The 27177-nt window shown below is 36.3% G+C and overlaps 1 protein-coding gene across 1 annotated transcript in view; it reads right to left on the reverse strand.

The window, feature by feature from the left end:
• Window positions 1–26301, reverse strand: part of CadN2 (Cadherin-N2) — a 189240-nt gene extending 162939 nt beyond the window's left edge. Inside the window, exon 1 of the mRNA XM_089465749.1 lies at window positions 24710–26301. The gene's annotated coding sequence lies outside the window, so the exon portion shown is untranslated. The remainder of the gene's footprint in view (window positions 1–24709) is intronic.
• Between the last annotated feature and the right edge of the window lie 876 nt (window positions 26302–27177).

Here is a 27177-nt window from a genome sequence, read left to right on the forward strand (position 1 = left end):
GTCAATAGGGGCCAGCGTCTGTCAAATTTTGAGCAGCAGGCGTTTGGCCCCATGCCGGCAGCTCGACAGAGGCAGCGGGTGCCAGTTATCAAATTGATGGTGTTTGCAGCTCATGAATACGTCAAAAACAAATATGCATGAATCGGACACTTGATTATATGAAAACTTTGCCTCTTGCTGCTGAGATGTCCACTGATGAGGGACACAAACAACAGCAACAACAACAATTGAATAGAATCGAATTATTTATACACCGGTCAAAAGTTTAATGAAAATTTAACATAAAACTGACAGCCATGATGAATGTTTCTGACTGCCGTCAACTGGTCAAAAACTTCCATTGTATTCCGAGCATATTTAAATATTTTGTGCTCGCTTGCAGCACGTGCACCAGATAAAGCCCGGCATAAAAAATGAGCGAGCCGAGCCGAAACTTTAAGAGCAATATAAATGTAGTCTAAAGTGAGATTTGGCATCTCAATAAGACATGGACAGCAGCTGCTCAAGAGGAAGTGGCTACGGCCGGGAAGCCCTGAACGGAAGTGGAAATGTGTCTGAAAATGGATTGTGCAGGACTGAGAACAGCTGCTGGAAATTCTTGTTGACCCTTATCGAGTGACGGCTCGGTTACAAATATGAAGAAGTGTCTCAGTGGTGTATGATGGACTAGGAGATAATCATTAATCAGATATTTAGTGATGAGACTCACTGCTATTTAAATGAACACTGCCATATATGTATACATCTCTTTGTATGTATGCGAATTGCATATGTGTGTATACTAATTATAATTTTCATTCTATCGACAACCATAAATAACTTGAATGTTTTAAGCATAACTTGAATATTCTATGCACATGCAGACATATAACAAATAACATATGTATGTACATAGATTTGGGTATTTCTAATGTTTCGAGTACTTGCCTTATGAATTAAAATATATTTTATAATATTCTCTTCACGGCATTCAACAATTCACATGGAAAATATCAAGTCTTTAGTTTTTATAGCTTATTAAATCACCGACGAACCGATGGGCAGACACACTTATGAACGGATCAACTCAACGCGCCGCACTCATCACGATTATGACGTCGTAATTAATAGCTGAGTTAAACTTTGTTTTCCTTATTGCTCTCTCTGTCTCTTTCTCTCTCTCAATGACTTATTCAATTTTGTTTTGATTGTCTTCCACTTCTACTGTAGTAGGTGTAAGAGGCTAAGAGCATAGAGTTGTAAATGTGCAGAAGGAAAGAAAGAGAGAGAGAGAGAGAGAGAGAGAGAGAGAGTGAGATGGAAACAGAAGAGCAAAAACAGCTCCTCCTGCTGTTGTAAATATTAAGCGAGTGAGCTTGCGTTGCAGGCTGCTCAATTCTGATTTGTATCAGAGAGAGGGAAAGAGAGTTTACAGTTGCCGTGTTCAACTTAGCTTTGATTGCCTTCTACCTCTACAATAGTAGAGAGCTTTCATCGAGTTGTTGTAAATATTATCCAACTGAGTTTGCGTATGTATCAAAGATAGGAAAAGGCAGAGAGAGAGAGAGAGAGAGAGAGAGAGAGAGAGAGAGAGAGAGAGAGAGAGAGAGAGAGAGAGAGAGTGGTCTCTGCTGATGCTAAGCGGGCGCGAGATGGCTTTTTAAGCTCTTTATGGATCCGTTATGGTTTTGGTGGACAAAGAGAATCATAATTGAAAAGCTCTTGGTGTATGAGAGCAGGGTGTTTGAATTTGATGATAAATTACATTTGTGTGTATATACATACATATATACATAGGCATACATATGTACATATTTTATATTTTTATTTATGTTTATAAATTTTATGCTGAGAATATAAGTGCAGTTATCTAGGATTAAAGCTTTATAAATGTAAATTAAATGTGGCTCCATTTAAACTATTAATTTTAACCAATTAAATGCAAGTACTTATCTATAACAAATTATCTTTGTACATATGTATATGTAATTGATTGCAGATTCATGAACCAAATTTTGCACCATTTACATGCATATATTTATATATATTTATATGTAATATATTTATTTTTATTGTTTTTTATTTATGCACTAGCATGCAGTATTTATTTTATATGCACAATAAATTATCTTATCATTGTATCTATATACACATATACATATGTATATATATACATACATACATACATATATTTATATCTATCTATTTATATCTACAATAATTTAAAAGTTAGCGTTTATGTTGGGTGCTTAAAATTTATGAGACCTGACTCGATTACACATAAATATAAATGCCAATATATTCAGAGAGTGTGAGTGAGACAGCGAGTGTATAACCTTTTTTTTATTCACGCACACACATACATATATATTCGCTGAGCAATTCATTACTCTTGGGCTCTCGCACTCTCTCTCTCTCACATTCTGTCCCTCTCACTCCCAGCTGAATGGAATACCGAAACAATGCTGAATAAATGCATGTCAAAAATCGCGTAATAAATCACAGCGGCCTTAGAATAACGGAATTTCTCTTACCATGGCATAATTTATTTTCTAAGCCCCATCGCACTTTTGTTTTCGTAGTTTCTGCCCATATCTGCCACGCCCACTCCCACTCCCACTCCCACACCCACAGCATATTGTACAAATTTGAAGCTTATTATAAGTTTGCGATTTTTTTTTACGATTGTTTCGATCTGCTTTCGCGCTTGATTAAATTTGCGCCGCGAGTTTTCCAAGCTTCATTAATCATTTTGTTTTGAGCGCTGCAAACTTTTGCATAGTTTGCTAAAAGCTGAGCAGAAAAAATATGCGAAAATCTTGAGCTCAGTTGTTGTCGCTGCAATTGGCATGGCCAATAATAAAATTTGCGAAAAAAATTTAATAAAATGAAATTATTTTTCGTCAATTTGCCGGCTTTTCATTCGGCTGAGCAAAGCTGAGCTGAATTGCTACTAAATAAATTAGAGCATTATGAGTGGCTCAGCTTGCATCTGTGTGTGTGTGTGTGTCTAATGGCCCACAAATTGGAACAAGTTGAAGCTGCAGTCTAAGCCCTGAGTTGATTTTAATTATTTCATTTCGCGAGCACTGAATGAAAGTGGTAAGCTTTGTATTTTCTTTTTGCCTTCCTTTTTTTTTTCCTTTGGTTTTGGCCACGTTTGCCCGAACACAAAAGGCCTTCATTTATTCATCATCAAAATGGCGTTGGCCAAATCGCTGGCTAAGACAAAGCGCGCCCCAATGTATTCTCGGCCCAAGTTATTTGTATCCCAGATGCAAGGACAACCGACCGCAGCGACCAATAGCTCCTCCAGCTGCTGGGCGTGGCTGGGCGTGCGCCTGGGATGGGGCGCATGAGTTTGGCTTGGCTTGTTCATTTAGCAGTCAAAGCGGAGTTGCCTGCGAAGGACAATGCCCGGCGCTGTCTCCGCGTTGGCTTTCCGTTTCCTGCCTCGTGCAAATTTCATGGCAATATATTTTTGCCGGCCAAACGAGCTCAGCTCAGCTCCGCTCGGCTCGGCCATCATCAGTCATTTTGTCTAAAAAGAATATATTGCAATTAAAAGCAGAAAATATGCTCTTACACTGGCCAAGTGCGCAACACAGTTTGCCACTGTCCTGCCATCTTCCTGCTCCCATTACAGCTGCCGCCCCCTCCCACTCGCTCCTGCTCCTCCTCTCGCTCTCTCTCTCTCTCGCCCTCTCTTTCTTTTAGCTACTGTCTCTGTCTTGCACTTTCCCTTGCTTTATTTATGAGATGCAACACTTGGCCCTGGGCCCATCCGCCCGCCTGCGTCCCGCCGCCTCCACCGCCTCCTGCCCATTGCATTTGGTGTGGAAAAACTTTCGGTTTGGCTGCTCGACTGCTTTGCTTGTTGCTGTTGATGTTTTACTACCCCCAGCAAATTAAAATTGCTTCATTCTGTTGCGGCGCAGCTCCGCATCTCGCACCACCAACGCCCCACCGAGGCCCATCGAGCCAAGCACTCAATGAGCTCTCAACACTTAATAAATTGTCTGCGCTCAGATAGGCTTTAATGAAATTGCAGTTCAGTTACAAAGTCTATTTCGGGCCCGAAGATTGAAGATCTGAGTAAGGCAGGCAAAATAATACGCTTGCATAAATATATAGCCTTTGTTGTTGTTGTTGTTGTTGTTGCAGTTGGTTGCATCAACTGAAACATGTAAAAGTGCTTAGAGTTGCTATACCCTGAACTCATTTTATAGTCGGGGTATATTAGTTTGTATATGGTGGACCCTATAAGGTATATACACTTCTGATCGGCATGATAATTAGAGGCGATGTCTGTCTGTCGTCTGTACTTTACGTAGGGATTTCGTGAGACTTAACTAAGCTCTCAGAGCCGCCTTTGACGGATGTTTTTAAGAGAATTAATTAAGCGCATGTCAAGAGCTGTCCAAGTATTCAATTATATATGCATAATACTCTGATCCTAAGTATTTTAGTCTTATCTTTCGATGCTGTTTCATTTCAATTCTGTTTCTTTAGCAAATGCACATATATGGTTTCCCTTAATGTGCTATCATCTTCATGTATGTATATTTGATCAAAAAAAAGGACTGTTAAGTAAAAGTAAGTCATCAATAAAACTCCTAAAAACTTTGAACTGTTGCAGTAGGTAAAGTGCAGGGTATCTTCTAGTGCAGCAAACACGCCTGCAGCACTCCATAAATTATGTACGATGCGCAGTAAGCAAACTACAGGTTTTTTGTAATCGAGCAGTGCCGTCTAGAGCACTCTAAAACAGCATAAAATATTAAAAGTGCTGTGAACGAGATGACTCAACGAAATTCATACTTTTTCGGCTAGAATTAATGAAGCTCTTGAAGTTATCGATAACATCGAAGTGGCGAAATATTAAACATCAATTAGTTTGCCATCGAAAATAACTATGAAATAGTTACCGAAAATAAATTATATAATAAATGTCAGCTTAGCTATTAAAATTTTATAATTTTTTATATATTTTATTATAATTTTAGTCTTATTTTACATATTGTGTAGAAATATATTAAATTAGCCTTAGTTCTTCGGCAGAACGTCTCGCAGTTTGAGGAGGTGCTCTTATAGCTAGAGTCAATATCCAGACACTGATTAGTATGAAATAATAAAAATCTTCCTAAGAACCATTCAAAAGGAGTCACAAACATAAAGTTGGAGATGATATGGGATATTTTACACTGAGCAAAAATTAGGTCAGTCTATATGATTAGTTGATATGCTATTTCATATATAAGAATCTAGGTGTTTAATATTTTCAATAAAAATGAAATAGCTGAAAATACTTTCGCTTTCCCATAAAAAAAAGTTCGCTTAGTATAAGGACATGGTATAATCTGACTCACAATATATAAATGAAACACAAAATTATAAAGTATAAATACAATAAAAAAAAATAAAAGCCCAACCCAAGTTCATTTAAATTTGTTTCTCTCTCTCATTTCATACTTTAAATGAAACAAAAAAATATAATTTTAAGCACAAGCAATTATTTATTCATTTGCTAATTTCGCATCCTTCAATGCTATCCCATTTAGCTGCATTGTGATTAAGAGAAGACGACACGCCTAATCCAAATACGGACAGCAGCAAAATTTTTCATTTGAAAACTTTTTCGCGCTTGAGCGGCATCTGTTAGCAAAGCGGAAATGTGAACTTGACGCGTCGCACTTGAAGGAAATGTCTGAAAAAAGAAAAAATATAATAAATAAAGAAGTAAATTTGAAAAAAAGGCCCACAAAACGATGGCAACCGAGGGCCTTTTGAGTGCCAGCGAAATTTCATATACCGCATAAATATTTCGCTGGGCTTGACGAGTTATGCCCGAAATTTAAGCTTGCATGTGGCTGAAAAAAGAATGCCATGAAACAGCGCATTTCCTCTCCTTCTCCCCCCTTCCCTTGCTATCACTCACTGTCCTTCTTTCCCTCTCTCTCTCTCTATCTCTCTCTCTCTCTCTCGCCGCATGCTGTCAAAACAAAACAATGAATGTCATCAGCATTGGCATTGAGTTTTCATAAGATGCGCCCACGCACGCTGAATTTCTGATGAGTACCTAAGGCGCTGACGTAGATATATACGTATATATTATATATATATAGCATACATATATACATATGTTAAGCAAGAAGAAGCTGCAACCCTTTCAGGCGTTATTCTTCCGCTTAAACCAACTGCTGTCACTTGAGTTTCGCCCTTGTCGCGGTTTTATGAAGCGTGCAAAATTTTTGCTTTAATAGAAAAATTCATGAGTTCCACACACAAAAAAAAAAAAAAAAGCAAAATAAAATAAAATAAAAGGAAAAAACTTTTCAATGAGCCCAGCAACAATCTTTGCCCTATAGTTTTGAAATAAAAAGTTTTCTCCATTCATTTATTTATGTTGTTAGCGATAAGACATTTGCTGAGCTAATAAAATGTTAAAATATCGAATCAGATAAAACATCATAATACAAGTTTTCCTCTCTCTATCGCTTTCTCTGCTTGTGCTTAAAGCGCAAATATCAATCATACGCCGTGTGGCACGCGACGTATCAACAGCTGTCAAGCTTCAATGTGCTGTTTACTTTAAGTCCCGAAAACAATTTCGCCCAAAGAACATTACGTCGGGAAGCCCCTGGAAACACATGTAGCACTTAGAGTGCCAGCAGAAGCCAAGTAATGGGGGAAAAGGTTGAGACTGACTTGAAAAAGTAAACCTTTCACACTCGAATTTAAAGACAAACTGACATATGTCGGCGTGTGTGTGTGTATTGCGTATGTGTTTGTGAGTTGGGGGAGCGAGTGCTAAACAAATCACATCTGGGGCAAATAAAATCCCAGCTAAAGTCAGCACAAAAGATCTAGCGAACCGCCAGCAAATAGACACACGCAAATATACACACACACACTCGCACACACACACAATTATACTCACTCTCGCACACACGCGCACACAAAATGTCAGCCCTGTCCGTTAAGTAATTCCATATTTTATTTGGTTTTGGCCAAGTTGAGATACAGCGCTATGTATGCTATGCTGCCAAGGCCAAGAAAATGGATTTGAACAAAGCAATGAGAAAACGAGGGAAAAAAGAATACTCTAGTCGGAACTGAACGACTAAAAGATACCCCGCTCGCTCTGGTTCCCCTGGAATTGATATGAAAAAATAAAATATACCTCAAATGAAAATTGTTTACAATAAAAATAAAACATTTAAATTTACAATTAAAAATTTAATAAACTAAATAATTATCGATAACATCGATAATTATAAAAAATTAAACATTTAAATTTACAATTTAAAATTTAATTAACTAATTAATTAAATGACAGAATAACAATTTTATTAATTTAATTTTATCGATAACATCGATAGTTATAGATTATTTCAAATGAACTTAAGTTAATATATAAGATATCTATATAAAATATATATAAGCGACAGACGAACCGACGGAAAATTGACGAACGAAAAGACGATTAGACGGACAAATAGTCAGACAAACAGAAGGACAGATGGATGGATGGACGGAAGGGCGTACAAACAGGCGGACGGACAGACGGACGGACAAACAGTCACACAGACAGAATGATGGAAGGAAGGGCGGATCAGCCAACGGATATTCGAATGGAATGAAGGGCGGACAGGCGGGCATAGAGGCGAACGGCCATTCACGGACGGAAGGATAGAATTCAGGGATATATCTGCTCAGCTCCTCGCCCCGATCAAGTTATACATCATACCAGAAATATATCTTGCAAAGATCTGCCACGCATCATGATGCTTTTTATATAGATTTGAACAAGAACCATCACACCCGGAGCAGTCATTTGCAATGGGTATCAAAAAGGACTTCGACTTGGACCTGGACTGGCTAGAACTGTGGCTGCTGCCAAGCATTCACATTTGTTTGCGCATTTGCACGTAGATCTTCGCCTGGCCAGGGCCAGCGCCAGCGTCAGGTAGCAAATAATAAAAAACTTATTTAAAGGGATTGCAATAAAGTGCCTGGCACATTGGGATTTGCTTGCGCCTAGCCATTTCTACCTGTAAATATTTGAAGCACACACACTCACACACATACATTCAGTCACATATGCCAGCGCATGCCAATGTGCGGTCCCAGATGAAAGGATTCTTTTTTCGCCACATGCCAATGATGGGCCACGCCCACATTAGGCCTAGACCAGACCAGGGCAGAGCCCAACACGGCCTAACTCTGCTCCGGCCTTTCCCAGCCCGGCGTATGGCATTCGTTTTATGTGCAATTCCCTCAAGTGCTTTATTTGGCCAACATTTCAGTTGGCCGCCTCGTCGTTAACTCTTTTGGTTTCTCTGAGCTTTTCTTTCTTCTTGTTTTGTCCTTTTTTCCACTATTCTTATTTTTTGAAGCTCTCCTCCCCTTTTTTTTTTTTGTGTGTGTGATTTTTTAACTGTTGCATATAATTTATTGTAACTAAAAGTTTTTCTGTTCTCTTTTTAGTTGCTCTCTTGTGTACAATTTTTAGAGAGCGTTGCTGTGCATTTGAGTGTGTGTGAGTGTCTGTGTGTGTGTGTGGCTGGGAGTGTGCCAGTTCGACATTCTACTTTGGCAAACTTTCAACTGTCAATGTGGACTTAGCCAAGGGGATTAAAATTGACGTTAAGCTCAAGATTAGTAGTTGACTTGCTTTTGACTTTTGTAGCCCCAACTGCGAACCCTTTCGGTTCGCGTTCGCCAATCTGCGGTAAGTCCTTTGTATTGCCACATGGATTTCACAATATTAACTATAAATCAACTGCTGTCAATAATTCTGCTTGTGGTTTATCGCATATTAAAAAATCCCTCAAGTCCGACTGGATATAAAAATGAGCTCATTAAATATTTATTTGTGGAAGCGAATGAAAATGTGGAAGGAGAAAGACGAATATATTGTACTCTGGTATGGCAATATTGTATATGTATATCTACAAATTAATATTGAAAATAGTTTATATATGAAATATAAAATATAAAATATAAAATATATATAATAAAGAATATACTTTCTATTTCTATTTTTTGTATTTTTATTTATTATTTTTTATTGAGCATAGTTTGCTAATTTATTTTTATACGGAAGTTACATATGACTTTCAATTGAGATATTTATTTTTTATAAAGATTTTTATTTTATTTTTTATATATTTATTTATTTATTTATTTATTTTTTTTTTTTTTAACAAGGAAAACTTAAATACAAAATCTTGATTTTATTTTTGTCTATTTTCGATACTAAATATAAAGAATTTTATAAATTTTATACGTGTAAGCATATCACAATAAAAAAAGCTAATTTAAAAACATTACAGCTGTATGTATGTATGTATGTATTAATTCTCATTCCAAACGTGAAGTAGATCTACTAACGCCTGATTAAGGTATCTTGAAGCATAGACAAAGTTTAAGACAACCGCTAAGTGTCTAGCTGAAGAAACAGCGAGTCAATTCAGCTGCAACAAGTCTTCAGTGTCTCATATTTTATACCAACATCTTATCTAATTCTACATAAATTCAGCATATTCAAATGAAGTCTCATCCCTAGGTGCCAAGTAAAACAAGACATCACTCCCATTAAGGCATACAAAAATACAACGAAAAAAAAAAAAAAAAAAAAAATGCCCTAATTAAATAATCGTATTAGGGTAAATGAACTTAAAATTCGTGGCTCGACAAAACCAAATTGAAAAGGGAAAGTGAGAGTGAAAGAGAGCGAGAGAGAAAGAGAGAGAGAGACAGACGGCGTCTGCATACGCCTAATAAGACGAGAAAGTTGCGGCAGTAACAAAATGTTGACATTAATTAAAATGTCATTTAAATGAAATATAACAGCGTGGCTGCAGCACTGAAAAATGTGCTCCTCTCATGGCTGACACCCATAAAAGGGACACACAATAAACAACGGTCCCAACAATGGGCGGCTCGAGGGGAAAACTTTGAGTGGGCAGTCAACGATAAAGAAGAAGAAGAAGCAGCAGGAGCAGCAGACGTATAAGAAGGCCCAACATAAAGCAGACAACACTCAACTCAGTCCTTTCACTGGCAAATGGGATTGAAGTGAGCCCAGCAGCAGCTCGGCTCGTCCATGGATCCGAGCCCCACGCACAATGCATGGCAATGGCAATGGCAATGGCCCAATGGCAAACGCTCCATTAGGGTAATGAACAAGTTAACAGGCGCATATTTCTCATTTTTATTGCTGCGGCCCGGAGGGTTCATGTTGTGCTTAAATTTTTAATTTCAATTGTGGGGCGCAAATTAAGTGTGCCACGCCCACTCGCATACGGCCGAGCGACACTCAAGTGCTGGACAAACAAACGCTCCATACGAAAGCTGTCGACGCAAACTGCCCAAAAAATATAATTATAAATAAATTGAACCAAATTGAACGAGCTGCACAAATATATATATATATATATAAATTGCGAATAAATAAACAGCATAAGAGACAACAGAGTGAGAGAGAGCGAGAGAGTAAGAGAGAAAACACATTTTGCGTTAATGAAGCGAACGAAATGCCAAACCAATTTGTTGTGAATATACCCTGTACGGCGGGGTATATCAGTGTATTCAGAATACAATTTCAAGTGAATAATTGAGAGGTAGATGTGGGATGGAAGAGGAAAGAGAGATGATGAATGATGGAAGTGATGAGATGGGAGTTGGAAATTGAATAATGAAAAATAAGAGAGGGAAGGTAGACGAATGAAAATCGAAGATGGATGACTGTATAATGAAGATTGTAGATGACAGATGAAAGATGGAATGTGAAAGATAGTAGATCATCATGGTTAGTAGAAGATAAATTATTGAAAATAGATCATAGAATTGAAATGATAGATAATAGATCGTAAATAAAAGATTATAGATGATGAATATAGACGATAAAAGATTGAAGAAAGCAGATACAAGATCGAGACTATAGACCAGAGAGGATAGATTATAGAAAAACTGGTAAAAATAGTTCAGGAATAAAGAATTAATGTATATGAAGCTAGTAGCGATTATACCCAGAGCAGAAAAGTCATTTTGTGTGGGAGCTGAAGAAAAGCAAGTCATACTTTAATTTTTGTTTAAGAGTATGGTAAATATAAATAAATATTCAATCAGAAAAACTTTTTTATTAAAACAGAATACGCATTTCAAGCTGTGAAATAAAATATATGTATACTATATAGAGCAACAAATAAAATCTAAGACATTACAAACAAAAATCCCGTTTTTAATTTTACAAACCATCTCTTATCTAATATTCTTAAGACGTATCTCGGCGCTAAGCATTTGCTGGACATCTTTAATTTCTGTTATTATTCCAGCTGGCTGGCTAAATGACTGCGAAACCATTAAGTCGTGTTTGGCGAATCGTTCCGAATGTGAGCCTCTGTCAGAGACTGAGACAATGACCAGGCAAATGTCGGGCTAAGGGTTGAGCTGGTCGTAAGCTCCATTGAGGGGTGGGCGCTGCTGATTCAGCAGAAAAAGATTAATGATTTCTCATCGGATTGTCGCCGCGGCGTTAAAAACATTTTCTCGGGTCACGGAAAGCTAAGCGCATGTCTTGGTTTTGGTTTCGGCTTTGGCTGTCTTTGACTCTGGCCAATAAAATGAAATTAAATAAATTTTTGAGCCAAATCTTATTTGTATATTTGTCAGTTGACGTTGTCTCTCTGTCAGTCCGTCCGCCTCTTGTGGCTGTCGTCGTTGTCGTCATCGAGGCATTTTCCGCCGCTCTGGATAATGCTTTCATTTTGTTTCATATTGGCTTTGCCATCGACTTATTTATGTCAATTTGTTAGCGAACATTTTCTAAGCCATTTGTTCTCGGACTTTATGTTTATTTGCCTTTGTTTTGCAATATTCCAAAGTGGATGATTACAAAGTTTGCCTTGGCCCGACTGCCAAATGCGAGAATGAAGACAACTTGAGCTTGTGTTAAAACTTTTATTTAAGATAACAAAACAATTTAAATATCGATATATATATATACATATATCGATTGTTGTAATAAAACGAGAGCACTTTAATTTTGATTCATTTTTTATTCACACCAGCAACAAATATTTTTCCATTAGCACTCAAAAATTTGCAAAGCCAACATAAATCTTTCCGCATATTTGATGGAGGTAGAAAAACTAAAATCGATAGAAAAAAATTCACTCGGCACACTTCAATTCATTTTCACCGTTGGCGAAAAATCGATTATTTATAACAAAGCCAGTTGAAAGGGCTTCAAATGATTAAACAAAAGCCAATTCGTGGCGCGCTAAGAGGGCAAACATCGAGTATACACAGCGTGATACGCAGTCAGCACTCTGGCAGTTGGCGATGATAAATGGAAGGCGAAAGGTCTGCGCCAACACGGCTTCTCATGCAAATTTCTGATGGCCTTTCAACCGAAGTCAGCAAATATTTAAGCAGCTCCGTGTAACAACAGGCAGAAACAACTGCCTGAAGTGTGGGTATTTTCTTGTGGTAAACCCAAATGTTGAGCCCGTTTGTGTTACTCAAATTGCATGCAAATGTATGCACATAACACAACAGGCAAGGGCACACAGCAACAGCAACAACAACAACAACAGCCACAATAACACTAGCAACAACAACAACAACGGCAACATTAACACCCAACAGTTGGCACAGCAGCTGACACCGAGGTTTTTATTTACAAATCCACTTCTCGTTGACTTTTAAGCCAATAATAATATTAACAGAACGTCCAACTGAAAGTAGAGCCGGATTTCCATATGACACATCCAAAAATGAAAACCTGCTGACTTTCATTTGATTAAAAGCGGTAAATTTAAACTTTATACAAATATAAAAATCCTGAAAATATTTAAAGAAAAATATATTCATGAAAATTTTAGAGAAGAGTGCTTTATAGAAGAAGAAGAATTCTTGAAAATATTTAAAAATGTTTGACAATTCTTTTAGACAGCTCACATTATATATTCATAATATAAAAAAAAAAAAACTCTAATAAAAAATACTTTAGCATATAATAAATTATTTACTAATTTATTAATATTTTTTCAAATACGCAAATACACATAATTGATATTGATAGTCATAATAAATATGTAGAATCGGTGTCTGCCATGCATCCTTCTCTCTGTTAAGCCCGCTCTATCGCTTTCTATGGGCTCAGAGTACATAATATGTATATACAAATTAATATATTTTTTTTTAAGGATACATAAAAAAATAATGCTAATAATTTTTTTTTTTTTTTTATATTGGGTAGGTGGAAAAGTCTTTTCGTATTTGTAAGGAGACTACAAATTTTTTAATATTTATAATAAACTTTATTGCATCAAATATGCACCATTTTGGTCGACTACCGCTTTCCATTTTTTCACTAGAGACATAATTCCATAAGACAAAATTAAAAAAAAAAAAATTTAAAATTAAAATAAAATAAAATACATATACAAGGTAACTTATTTAACCTACCCATACAAATGCATATACGTAGAGTAAAAAAAAAAATGGATTTAAAAAAAGTAAGCTTATAAATAAGCTGGGAAATGGATGCCAACACGTTTTTAATTTGCAAGCCGTGTGGGCTATAAATCTGTCAAGTCAAAATCGTGTAGTTTTTTAATAAACTTTAAGCTGTCTTCGGCTCACACGTTTGGCAACAGACAGAGAAGTAAAGAGGGAGACAGTGAGACAGTGACAGAGATAGTGCTGCTATGCTTTCAATGCAGGCCACGTTCTGGGCAGGAAAACCGCAAACCCAACGCTTAACTTCGTCGGTGGTAATACAAACGACAATTACAGTTTGCCTTCAAATGAACGTACAAACAGACGAACCGCAATTTGATGGCCAACAGCATGAAGCGGACATATGGCAAGGAGTGACAGAGACAGAGTGAGCGGCAGCGAGAAAGGGAGGGAGAGTGAATAGGAAATAGCAATGACCAGAGCAAATCTGTGCGGTTAAACGCAAGTGTCAGCTGTCATTTTAGTGCGGAGAATGCAAAGGAAAAAAAAAATGAGAAAAAAATAAAATAAAAAAATGTAGAAACAAAATACAAAACGATCTCTGGTATATGCAAAGGCAATAATTCTTTGAGCAAGTGTAACAAGAAAATAAGGGCAATGGCAACCAGACGTAATGAAAAGCGCATAAAAAACTCAGAAAAGCACAGAGACAGCTAAAGTGAAAGAGAGAGAGAGAGAGAGGGGAAAAAAGAAGAGAGGGTTTGCAAAACAGAGAACTGTCACTAGTATAACTGGGCAAGCTGTCAGCTTTGTATGTGTGTATGGACTGCATCGAATGGCTGCTCCATAGTTTGGGGACAGAGGACAAAAGCTGAAAAAAAGAACAGAAATAATGCCTGCCTGATGTGTGCGTGTGCTTGAAAACAGTTTTGCAAAAGAAACGGATTTCCATAAGGCAACAAGATAGATGATAGTTTCTTGCCAACTCTGCTTTGGCCACCTTAGATTAGGGCCAGCAAAATCTGTGCGGTTAAGAACAAAGCAGCTGTTCAAGTGTGAGCCTTAAGAATGCTTCAACTTGATTGCGTGTAGCTCTCGCAGTACCGACAAGCAGCCAAATGAAACGCAGACGGATAGCCAACGAAGTATTAAGTTAAGACAGTGAGACAGCTTAGCTGAGTAAAGTACATTTTATGTTATATGGACGAAAACTTAATGTGTTTGCAAAGCTTCTTTACTTAGCAGTTTAATTACTTTTCTTCTGAAATACACTGAGATTCAGGGGTGCTGACAGGCCAGGCTTTTGAAGCTTTATATTTTCATATATATATATTAACATATGTATACATTTTGAAATACTTATATGAAAGTAAAATTATTTTAATACAAATTTTTTTATTCGTGTATATTTTTCTGAATTCTTTAACTTGAATTGGATTTCAATACAATTGTATTGGATCTACAGATCTTTAATCGTTTCTTAAAATAAAAAATAAAAAGTAAGTTTATAAAATATATATTTATAATTTTTTTGTTTTTTTACAATTTAAAAAAATTTATTATTTCCATATTATTTTGAATGTTCATAAACTCTGATAAGGACTTAAAAAAAAAAAAAAAATAAATAAATAAAAATAAACAAATATTATAAGTAAATTTGGTTTTAAATTATTAAATCTCTTATTTTAATGCTGAAATTATTTTTTACTACAATCAAAGTCTTTGTTTAACTTCTATAAGTTTTATATATTGCTATTCTTTTGATTCCTTTGTATTTAATTAATATTATTATAAATTATTTAAAATCTTCATGATTGTAATTATGGGCTCAAAAAAAAAAAAAATTATTATTATTATTATTATTATTAAAAGCGATGCTGATTGCTTATACATTTTTACTTTGTATAGCTACCGAAAAATTTAGTTTCCACTTAACCGAAATACCCTCAGTCATTGTGGCAACTATGATCCTTCAAGTATGATTCATGATGGGCTCCATCGTTTTGAGATTATTTGCTAGCCTCTTGCCGCATTAAACACCTAAGCCCTAAACCAACTCGGGATATTAAATGCCTCTCAGCCCTAGACAAAATATCACTCAAAAGCAAAGCGTTAGTTTGCGGCGTGAGCCACGCCAGCGTCAATTTGTTTGGCTTTCACAGTCAAGACAAGAAAAAATAAAGAGGCGAACAACTAAAAACTTCATCTATTTGTCTGCTCGGTTGCTCAGCTGCAGCCACTGCTGAGAAAAGCTACTTGCAGGAGGCAGTGGAGAGGATGCAGCATAGACATCAGCTTAGTGACTGTTTCTTCTAAAGGACAACTGGGCGGCCATCCAGCTGACCGGTCATAATGCCTGCAAATCGCCTGATTATGTGCTTAAATCCATAGCTACTGCATGGGCCATACATTGCAGGAGCAGGAGCAGGAGCAGGAGCAGGAGCAGGAGCAGGAGCGGGAAGAGGAGCAGGGATAGCGATTGCAGGGTGCAGTCGTAGGGACAACGCAGGACATTGGCCAGCTGGGGCATGTCGATGACGGCGCTAGCAAGTGCTTTCATCACCAGGCATCTGCTGTCGTGTTGAGAGCTTCATGTTGCTATACTCGGCTCGCCAGGATTTGCATAGCATTGCAGCTTTTGTTTTTTTACCAGCTAGCGCCAGGACCTGCTGTGAGGCGGCGCCGGTCTTAGACGTATTTGTTTATGTGACTGTATGTGTCTGTGTCTCTATGTGTGTGTGTTAAAATCATAGTCATGTCCATGAATATTCTTAGCTGATAACATGCAGCGTAGCTTATAAAAAAACAAGGACAACAGCGCGCAGCGACAATGACAGCATCTGTGCTCCTGCTGCAGGGCTAATATCCGAGCTCTTGCTCTGGCCAAGAGTTATGTCCAAGTTGCCTCTGGCAACTTTGCCCCTGCCAGATTCAATAAAAACTTTTTGCCAATAAGAAAGTAAAGTTAATTTACAGCTTGCTGCATAGCCATAATGAAATGAGTAGACGAAAGTAACTAAGGATATTTCTAGTTATGAAAAAAAAAATTACTCAATAACGAAGTTATTATTAACTAACTATTCATTGTACAGATAAAGAAAATAGTGAAAACTTCAAGATCGCTGTTCAAATATGTGAGATAAAGAGATAAACGATTTCAAAACTTAAATAAAAAAAATTTAATTTCGTTTAAAGATTTCGAATATATTATCATTAGATACCATTAATATATTATATATATTTTTTAGCATTATTTTTCGCAACTTAGATGATTTGTACAGACTGACATAAAAATCAATAAGATTTTATTTTGCGCTGTGTATTTGATGAAAATTAAATTGACTTCCCAATGGGGCCGTGAAAAAGATGAAGCGGACATGAGCTGCATGTGAATGGGCGCCAGTTGCGGGCGATCCATTTGAGAGGCACCACGCGGCGAGCACTTCAGAAACCACTTGGCCGCAATTACGCGCTGTTAATGAACGTCAATTGGGCGGCCACAACAAGCTGAAAATTATGCGACCCATAATGGACCGGCGTGGAGTGGAGCAGCTGAAACTGAAACTGAAACTGGAAGTGGAAGTGGAAATGGAACTTTTGTAGGTTCTTTTTTTTTTTTTTGAGCTGCCATTGACAGGTGGACGCACTTAAAATGTTTACCCAGATGGCGGGCCCAAGTTGGGCCGAGTCGGGCCTGTGTCCGCTGCAGGCTCCATAATGCAGCCAATTAATTATTTGGCGTGACGCAGGCTGCGGGTGTGTGCTGACTGACAGCTGGACATGTTATTATTGTTCCCATGCACAGATATCGTCTGAGTGTGTGTGTGTGTCAGAAGGACACAGACTCAGGGCGCAGAGCGTGATTTATGTTTTAATATGGATTGCTTTCATTATGCATTTTTCGCCCATTTGGCGCCATTGGGTGCCGAGTAATTGTAATTTCTGTTATTTAAAAATTTATGACCATCGATGCGCTGCCGGAAGCGCACGACATTCGACTACAGCAGAGTGCCCAGTCGGGCCAGCCAGGCAGCCACGTAGCCAGGCAGCCAGGTCAGCTATCGTCGGGTAGGTGAAAGAGCAGAAAATAATTGAATTTTCCTTATTTCTGCTTTGGCTGCAACAAATTAAAATTCCATATGGACAGCGGCCACAGGCGCATAATAATGCCAAGAGATCGAAGTTACGTATTAATTAAGCACCTGCAAAGACTTCGCTTGAGCTGTGCAAAAGGTGGCCAGCAGTGGAAAAGTTTCGTAGCTTGGCTTAAAGCGTTGCCAACTACGGCAGCGGACTGAGCCAAGTTATTAGACCGTAAGCTTATGTACTTAACGTTTAAGCCCTTGGCCGTTAACATCATTCGACATGGCTGTCTATAATGGTGTTTGGCATTTGGCATTGCCGCTGACTAACGGTGAACTTTCTCTGGGGTAAAATCAAAATAAATAAAATCGCATAATAAAAATTGAAGTGGGGAAAGTTTTGCGACGTGCCAACTGCGTGTCCTGCTAACTTCGAAGCCAAAAAAAAAAAAAAAAAAAAGAGTCAGAGTAAAGTGGATTGATAAGATGTGAGAGTGAAGCTGGGCTAGAAGCTACCCTATGGATGATTGGGAATAAAAACTTATTTCATTGTTTTAATGAAGAAGAAAAGAGAGCATAAATCAAGTTGCCTTTAATTAGCCAAGAATTTGAAACAGATCTAAGTAGATCTAAGATTAAAATTGCTGTAAGCAGAATGAAGCATCGAAATATAATCGAAGTTATCGATCTGAGCGTGCCCTGCATTTTGAAAAGAGACAAAATGAGAAAGAAAGACAAAGACACAAAAGTCTTTAAGTAAGTATGCAATTTTAACTCAACTTTTGTAGAGCTTAGCCAAAAATCCTAAAATTTTTCATATTAGAAAGTTACCAAAAATCGATATATGTATATCGATTATTTATTTTATTTAATATTTTTATTTGTTCATATTTTTCTTATTTATTTTATTTTATTAATTTTTATAAACTTTTTTTTGGTTTGCTTATTATTTTTTTTTTTTATTTTATATATTTTTTACACAAAAATTATTTGATTTATTTTTAATTTTTATTATTTTTATAAACTTTTTTTTTTATTACTTTTTTTTTATACAAATTTATATTTATTGTTCTGTTTATGATTTACTTTATTTGCCACATCGTTGCATGAAATCTTCTTCTTAAGCTGCCTTCCACGCCCAACGTCGACACAGCACAGGGTATGCCATAAGCAAAAGGTTGCTTATCGATTGCGAAATATAAGAAATCGTGCAAAAATCAAAGGTAATGGTTATAAGAAGGGCAAACGATACTCCCAACTAACTGTGACAGGTGTGGAAAGACGTACAAGTCCATAAATTGACAGTCTAGTTACTAAAGCGTACAATTACTTGGGGATTAGCGTGAAATTCTTGAGCACGTTGCCCTGGGAGCAAAGAGTCGCTTATTGTGCAAAGTCCGTGATTGTGTAAACTTTGGGCCCATGAAAAAGGAAAAGTCTCGACAGTTGAGCAATGCTTCTTAGCTTGTAATTATGCCACGGGTGTGCGATTTATATATACATGTATATGTATAAGGAGAGTGGGAGAGAGAGAGAGAGAGAGAGAGAGAGAGAAAGAGAGATGGAAACTGATTGCGACAATCTATAGAATTTTGATAGAGCTTTGCAAGTAATTTTATTTGCAATAATAAAACTAGCACAAATTTTCCTACATTAGCTATTTATGGTATTATTTTAATGCTGAGTTTATATTTAATTCATTAGCTCTTTATAGTATTAGTTTATTGCTGAATGATTTATTAGCTATTTAAAGTTACATTTGAGTGCTGAACTAATATTTATTTTATAATTTAATTCAATTATATTTATTTATGCACTCATCCATTACAAAAGTAAGCTGACTAAATCAATGAGAGACTGTCTGCCTCATTCTATCTCTCTCTCTCTCTCCCTCTCTCTGACTGGGTTAAGCCTCGCCTTTGCCATTGCACTTCAAGTGGAAGTCTGCATTTTCGTTGGCCTCTTCTTCTTCTGTTTCTTCTTTTACTCCTTCGTGTTCTTTTTTTTTTTTTTGCCTGGCTATTTGCACTCTTTATCTTGGCTATGACATGATTTATATGCAGCTGTTTTATCTGCTCAGCGCACACACAGAAGCAGTAACAGAAGCTGCAGCAGGAGCTGGAGTAGCACCAGGAGTAGAGTGCAGCATATTTTGGTTTTGGTTTGGGCTGCTACAGTCCACAGGCCAAACACAAAGGCGACATCGCTTTACCTACCTACACACGCACACACACACACACACACACATTGTTAGCAAAAAGTTTTGTGCATGTGCACATTATTTAAAATATGCATAAAGTGGACTTTAAAATTTTTGCATTTCTTGCCTCAGGTTATTTCAGTTTTCTATTTCACTCGCATGTTGCACACATGTATATATTAACATTTCCAAAAAAAATGTTTATAACATATATAATGGAAATGAAAATTTCCATGAACAAGTAGTTGTTACTCTGCATGCAGAATCATAAAATATTTATTTTGTTTCATTCGACTTGAGCCTGCGAATGTTGAACTTTGATATCATGCAGCAACAGCTAATGATAATGTGTTTCAAAAGTCGCAACCGTTTTTGTAGCTCAAGTCTGACAAACCTTGAATAAATATATGTATGAGGCAGAAATGGGCAGTAAACAACGGCGTAATGCCCTGATAAAAGCAGATGTGAAGATTAATATGTTTGAGGCGAAGGCAAATAATATGTTAGTTTGTATTCACATTTTATAATTTAATATGAATACAAAATAAATTTAATTTTTTTTTTTTTAATTTCATGTAATTTTTACAATCTTTAAGTTTAGTATATGTTTGCTTTCTTTTTGTATGCCAAATTAATATTATTATTATAATACTTACAGATGTTTCGAAGAAGTAGAGAATAGAAATATACTTTATTTTTAAATAAAAAAAATAATAATATATTATTAATAAAAAAAAAAGAAAAGGCAAAGAAAATAAAAGAAATAAAGAGGTCGTGTATTCCTATTTATTTATTTATTTTTTTATTTTCTATTTAGCAATAAAGTAAATTCCCATTATATACTTATTTTAAACGCTTTAAATTTTTCCAAATTTTTATTCATTAATTTTTTTATTTTTATTTATTTTTATTTTTTTTATTTACTTATTATTATTTTTTTTTAAATCAATGTTTTTTATTAATATTATATAAATTATTAATTAATATACAAGATTTTCATCTTTTTTCTCTTATGAGCTCTTGTCTCTCTTTTCCTATATATCATTTCGATTGTCCAAGCCTTTTACAAATTTATTAAGTATAGATGCATTTTTCTTAGCAATTTTATTATTTGTTAGAATTAGAAAAAATATTTGTTAAAATTATTATTATTATGGGAATATAAAACTTAAGCTAAGGATTATGCAACTTAAATCAATTTATTTATAAAAAGATTTTTAATTTTTCCACTTTGCATCTTCTTTCAGCCATTTCAACTGTAAATAAGAGCAACTCTCTATATGCACATCATCTCAAGCCAATACACCTGCTTTTAGTCACGGTTCCGCCAGCTGACATTAATTTTTCACCTGGCAACTTTTGGCCCTCACGTAACTGTAGCGACATGGGCGTTGCAACAACAACAGCAACAAGAAAAGTTGCATACATTTCGGCGTCTACAATGGACATATAAGCCATAACTTTGGCAGGCGGCCTGACTGGCAGCGCAAAGAGCGAACAAAAATGGCCCAAAGCGCGTTTTGCCGGTTTGGCGGCAGTCGGCATATGGCTTAACTTTATGACTAGTGGTCCGAACAGTCAAGACAAAGCAAGTGGATGTGCATGTGGCTGCGAATGCGCGTGTGTGTGTGTGTGGGTGGGTGGATAAGTGTGTCCAGGTCGCAGCAACTACAGCACTAATCCATTTGCTTGCCCCTCACGCATGAAACGCATTAAGTTTTCGCAGCGAGTTTGCTTTTTAATTGAATTGTATGGGCGGTAGCTGGTAGCGGCTGCCAGGTGGGTGTGGCCGGGGCGTGTTAAGCCAGCTCTTTGTTTACACTTGAAACTATTTGCACGCCCGCTGCTCTGTCTCCCTCCTTCACTCTGTATATAGTCTGTGCTGTTGCCTTCATGTGGAAAAATCTAATTACTTGGCTGCTGTTTAACTAACAAGCAGCGACTACTGCCACAGAGACGGAGTCGAGCAACAACAACAACAACAACAATAACCAGAACGACAACAGAATGAACTAGAGACGGCAGACAGCATTAGCAGCTGGTCTATCTTTGTTTCATTTTACGACAGCACGACTACGCGGCTACGTGGCGTATGCGTAACATTTGCACATTGCGTATACGCCGCGTAACACGGCTACCACCCTCGAGCTCGGTCTGAGCGTCCCTGTTGGGACATTAAGTGCTTATAATTTGAACAGAAAATGCGCGTAACTTATGATGTTTACACATGACTTACAAATTGTTTACGTCGTTCGGTTTCAGCTTACGCCAAGGCAAATGCACACAGCGGAGGCTATGCACAAAAACACCCACACCCACACACACACACAGAGATAGAGGGAGAGCCAACCACAGATAGCTGTGGTGCCCACGTAATGGCTATGGCCCGGCTGCCGTAGCAGCTGGCAGTCGAACGTAGCAGCTGCCGTCTGTGGGATTTGCTCTTGCATGGCTTACCTCCGGCATGCCCCAGCCACGCCTCGTCATATTTGTCAAGCACTCGAGCACGTTGGCATTTGCGTTGCGGCCAGCATCGGTCTAAGCCGGGCCAACAAATTTATTTAACTGGGCTAAATGTAAAAAATAAGAGAAAACTGCGAGCAGCGAACATTAACAGCGCGTGCACAGCACACGGCGCCCGTAGCCCGGCAATAATCATAATCTTTTTTATGATTTATCAACTGAGCACATTTGCCAGCTGGCGAAACTTGTGCACAACGCACACGAGCTGTAAAGTGGGCCTCTCACGGCTCGAGTAGCTATCTGTACGCATGCCAATCATAAATATTATATATCACATGCATCACATGGCAATACATCAATGTCAATCAGTGCGCACGTCTAGAAATCAATAAATATATATATCTAAACTATATATGCATATGTCTCCATATACTACATGTCGTAAAAGCTGAGGCATTTAATTTGCATTATGCAAATAATTTGCAAGTCCATAAAATCGAAATTCTGGTGCAGCTGCTGCTGCTCCTGCTACTGCACAAATCCAATTCAGTGTCGCTCCCAAGTCGATCTATCAACTGCTCGGATTCAGCACGGAGGACAGCGAATCGCATTGATGCTTACTTTGTAAATAGTAGTTGACGAGAGTTTGTGATGAATTTTCCTTTGGGTTCCGTTACTCGACGCAGTCATGACAGCAATTAATGTAAATGAGCATTTGCTTCAGGGCAAGCGCAGGCAATTACACATTACGCATACGCCGCATGGTGCTAACAAAAATGAAAAAAAGAGCAAAAAATGGGAGAAAGGAACGTAATATAAAACAAAATAGCCGACGGCTAAAGGCATTAGCTTTGCTTTGCTTTTGGGGTCGGGGTTTTTGGTATTATATATCAAAACAGTTTATGCTTAATTTAAATTAATTATAGCCCTGTTTAGCTCTATCTCGTTGTCCGGACAACTCCCGCCAGCAAATTTAATTACATGCAATAACAACAAAGACATTGCTGACATTGTCTCAAAATCAACACTAGCCAGCAAATTTCGGGGGCCAAAGTGCTGAGACGAAAAAAAAAAAAAAAAAAGTGAGGTCAAACAAAAAGTTGTCAAATATGTTTTCCCTACATTATTTCTATGTAGCTTCGCTGAGTTTCTGCAACTTTGTGTTTTTTGCTTTTTATTAGAAATCAATTAATTTCATTTTTTTTTTTTTTTTCTTGTGTGTGTGCTCAAGCAGGAGCATAAAAAGCATTTTTAGCTGTTGTTGGCCTGCCCCAACGTGGTCTAGCACACGCCGAACTCATTAAGCAAACAATGAATAATTTATGCGGAAAAACTCTCTCTGTCTCTCCCTCTTTCTCTCTCTCTATTTCTCTCCTTTTTCTTTGTGCATAGAGCATAGGGAACACTCTTAATTAGATTCGAGGAAACAGGCAAAACAATTAATTAACATTTGAACATTTTCAGAAACTGCGTACATTTCTTTCAGTTCTTACGCACAATATAACGTTCAAATATTTTGCTATTGAATAATTTAATATGCGTTTAAACGTAAATTCATTTGCTATTAACCAGGTCCATTATTATGCACAATTATTAATTTATTAATTGTTTTTTGCATAGCAGCAAAGAGATTCGGATTCGGAGATTCAACTTGTTGAGTACGAGTATATATGAATATTTATATAGAATAACAGCTCGAAACTGTTCAAAGATTATTCTTATGAAATTCCAATAAGTATATAAAGTATTGGTATAGTTGAATCTTGTTAGGTTTAAGGTCTCCAGCAAAGAGTCTAAGACAAAAACCTACAACACTTTATTTTAATTAAGAAATATAAATATTTATTTATGCATATACATCATTTTGCAAAAAAAAAAAAAAAATAATAAGTGCTTGAATTTCAATAATCAAAAGTTTTAGCACTTCAGCATATAAAATTTCAAATTAAATACGGAAAGCTTTTTTTAAAAGTAATTTTGAAATTCTTTAGTTTTGCATATAATTATAAAAAGTAAAAGTAAACCGAAATTACAAGAATTTAAATAAAAAAATAAAATAAAATAGCTGTTTTTTTTTTTTTTTTTCTCCTTTTTCAATCTAAAATATATTGCAAACTTGTTAAAGAGAAGTATTTAAATCATTGCGATCAGCTAATTTTTATCTCCATGTTCCAAATGTATTGCAAAACTCGAGAGCCCAACCGCTTGGGTTCTCTATCGATAAAGAAATAGGTGAACATAAAATGTAATGTAACTTTTCCAAGCATAAGTTCAATATATTATTATAAGTAAAGCAATTACATATTAGCATTCAGAACATCTGCCCATGTTCATTTATACAAATATTTATCAAATGAATCAAAATGATTCATTACTATTAAATTTACACTGCACTCGTAATAAAAAGAGATAATTTTAAGCTTCAACACTGTCAAAGCCGGCAGCTCTTCTTGGTATATTAAATTGATTGAAAAAATGTAAAAATAATATTAATAAAGTGCAATAAACCTACCCGTATTTGATGCACAGCTACAGTTCTGTTTTCCACTGATAATCCACAAATGATCCGTTTATTTTATTTTAATTTTTTTTTTTTTTTTTTTTTTGTTATGGCTGACTTTTAATTAAAGCATTTAGCAGCACACACACACACACAAAGAAACACATGAACTTCATATGACATTTCATTTGTTGTATTCCTCTTTGAAACGTGTTGCAGCTATAAATGTTTTATGAGCTTCAATTATTCAAGAGCGCATTTTTTCCATAATATTTACGTTAATATATCATTTATTTGTATATATGACTTTTATTTAAATGCATGCTCAATTATTGGCAATACACTTACACACACACACACACACTCACGCGCACATGCGTTAGATGTGTGCAGCTAACAACACTTGAACACACACTTATGCCATCGATTTGAAAATATTTGAAATTTATATGAAAAACACATGCATGTATAAATATATATTTATTTGAATGTACAATTTGTTATATGAAATGTATTTACATTTTATTAAGATTTTTATTTAATTATCTTTTTGTTTTTTTTTTTTTGGCAATTAGGTCAGAGAAGCAAATAATTTGATTATGTTACAAGTCCTTTAGAGCATATATTTTTTAATATTTGTATTCATGTATATGAATAGCTATATGTATATATATGTAGCATATGTGGCTTATAATTTGATTAATTTGCTTCACTTGCTTGCAATTCTAATTGAATTTTTTCAATTTTTCAAATTTTTGCTTTGAGATAATTTTTTAGCGCACATTAAATATGAATTTTGATTTTTTATTGTAATTGGAAGCTGTTTTTATTATTTATTTTTTTTTTATAACTAATTAAACGTTAAATTTATAGAGTATATTGTTTTATTTAAATTTGTATACATTTAATGCATTTTTGTCATTTAAATGAAATTGTATTATAATTATTATTTTTTTATTACATTTTGTCATAAAATTCAATAAAATTGTTTATAATTTTATTTTAAAATTTTGCAGTTTTTATTTATTTTTCTTTTTCTTTTGTATGCTTTATTTTATGTTTTTCTTTAATTTTTCACTTTACATCATTTCATATATATATATTTTTTTATTTTTCTCTCACTTTGCAATTTGTTGCCTAGATTTTGGTTCCTATACTTTTTAGCCTTTTGCTCAGCCACAAGCCGAGTGCTAATTGATGTCCTAGGTTGTGGAGGCTGCACCTGCTGACAGCTCAAATGAATATATATCTGGCAACAAGTTCGGCCAGCAAAATTTTTGTTGAGCCAGACTAAATTTCCACTTCACAAGCTGCCGCAACGAACACAAATTTAATTCTATTTATTTTCTTATTCCAACGATTTCGATTTTGATGCTGCTTGATCAGCAATTAGCCGCGCCTGATTGAGCATTAAAATTTGATTTGATTTTGATTTTGATTACGATAAAGTGCAGCCGGTGTATGGGGCACATGCAGAATCTACGCGTTTTGGTATTCTGACGAAAGTGTTTGGGGCAAAGAACGTGGGGCGCGAGCCAGGTTGTGTGTGTGTTGTGCACAGTAACAGCTATGCCGTTCAACTGAAGACGGGATGCTGCTGCTGGCTGTCCTCTGGCTGTGGCATGTTTCATGTTGCATGGCGTCTGCTTGATTTCTTGGTCAATGTTAGGCAGTTCGAATTGTTTGTGGATGCCATTGAGTAGTGCGCATGATCCACTCTCTCCCTCTCTCTCTCTCTCGAATGCGCTCTTTCTCTCTCTCTCTGTATGGACATTTCGACTGACACAGTTTTTCGTCGTTCTTTTTTGTGTCATTTTTTTGTTTGGTTGTGTTGTTGTTATTAAGCCGTCGCTTGTTGTAGTAGGTTAGTGCCTCGTCCTTAAAGTAGCGGCTGGATTTCGAAGCGTGCTGCGTATTACTTAATATGCTTGGCACCTTCGACGTTGCTGGTGCTGCTGCTGTTGGTATTTGGATTTAGCATAGCATAAATGATTCATGTGGCGTTATTAAAGCCACATGTTTACAGCTCCACGACTTTCCATTCATCTTTAATTCAAGCTGGCAGTCGACACAACACACATTTAGGAGTCAACTACATTTATCAGTCCACATGCACATTTGTCAGATATGCTATACTTCGGCATATTCTTCTGCTTGCTGTTGTTATCGTCATTGGTTGGCTTGTTGACAGCGGCCAACGAGGCGTATGCGTTATTTTAATGAGCCTTTTTCATGTAGATTAGTTTTATGATTGGGCATATTAGTCTTGTCCAACAATCATATGTTTAATTATTCTGTCTTCGTGTGTGTCTGGGTCAGCTTTGTGGTTGCCTCTTGCCTTAGTTTAGCTCTAGTTTAATTTGCTGAAGCAAATAAGCTGTTTAGTTCAAGCATTTAAATAAATTCATGTTGATTTGCGCACACATTAATCTTTAGCAAATTGAATGCAATCAATAAAACAAAATCTTATGGCTCACTCA

This window comes from Drosophila arizonae, chromosome 3 (genome assembly GCF_054131065.1).
Source record: "Drosophila arizonae isolate 15081-1271.41 chromosome 3, UAZ_ARI_1.0, whole genome shotgun sequence".
NCBI classification, from domain to species: Eukaryota; Metazoa; Arthropoda; class Insecta; order Diptera; family Drosophilidae; genus Drosophila; species Drosophila arizonae.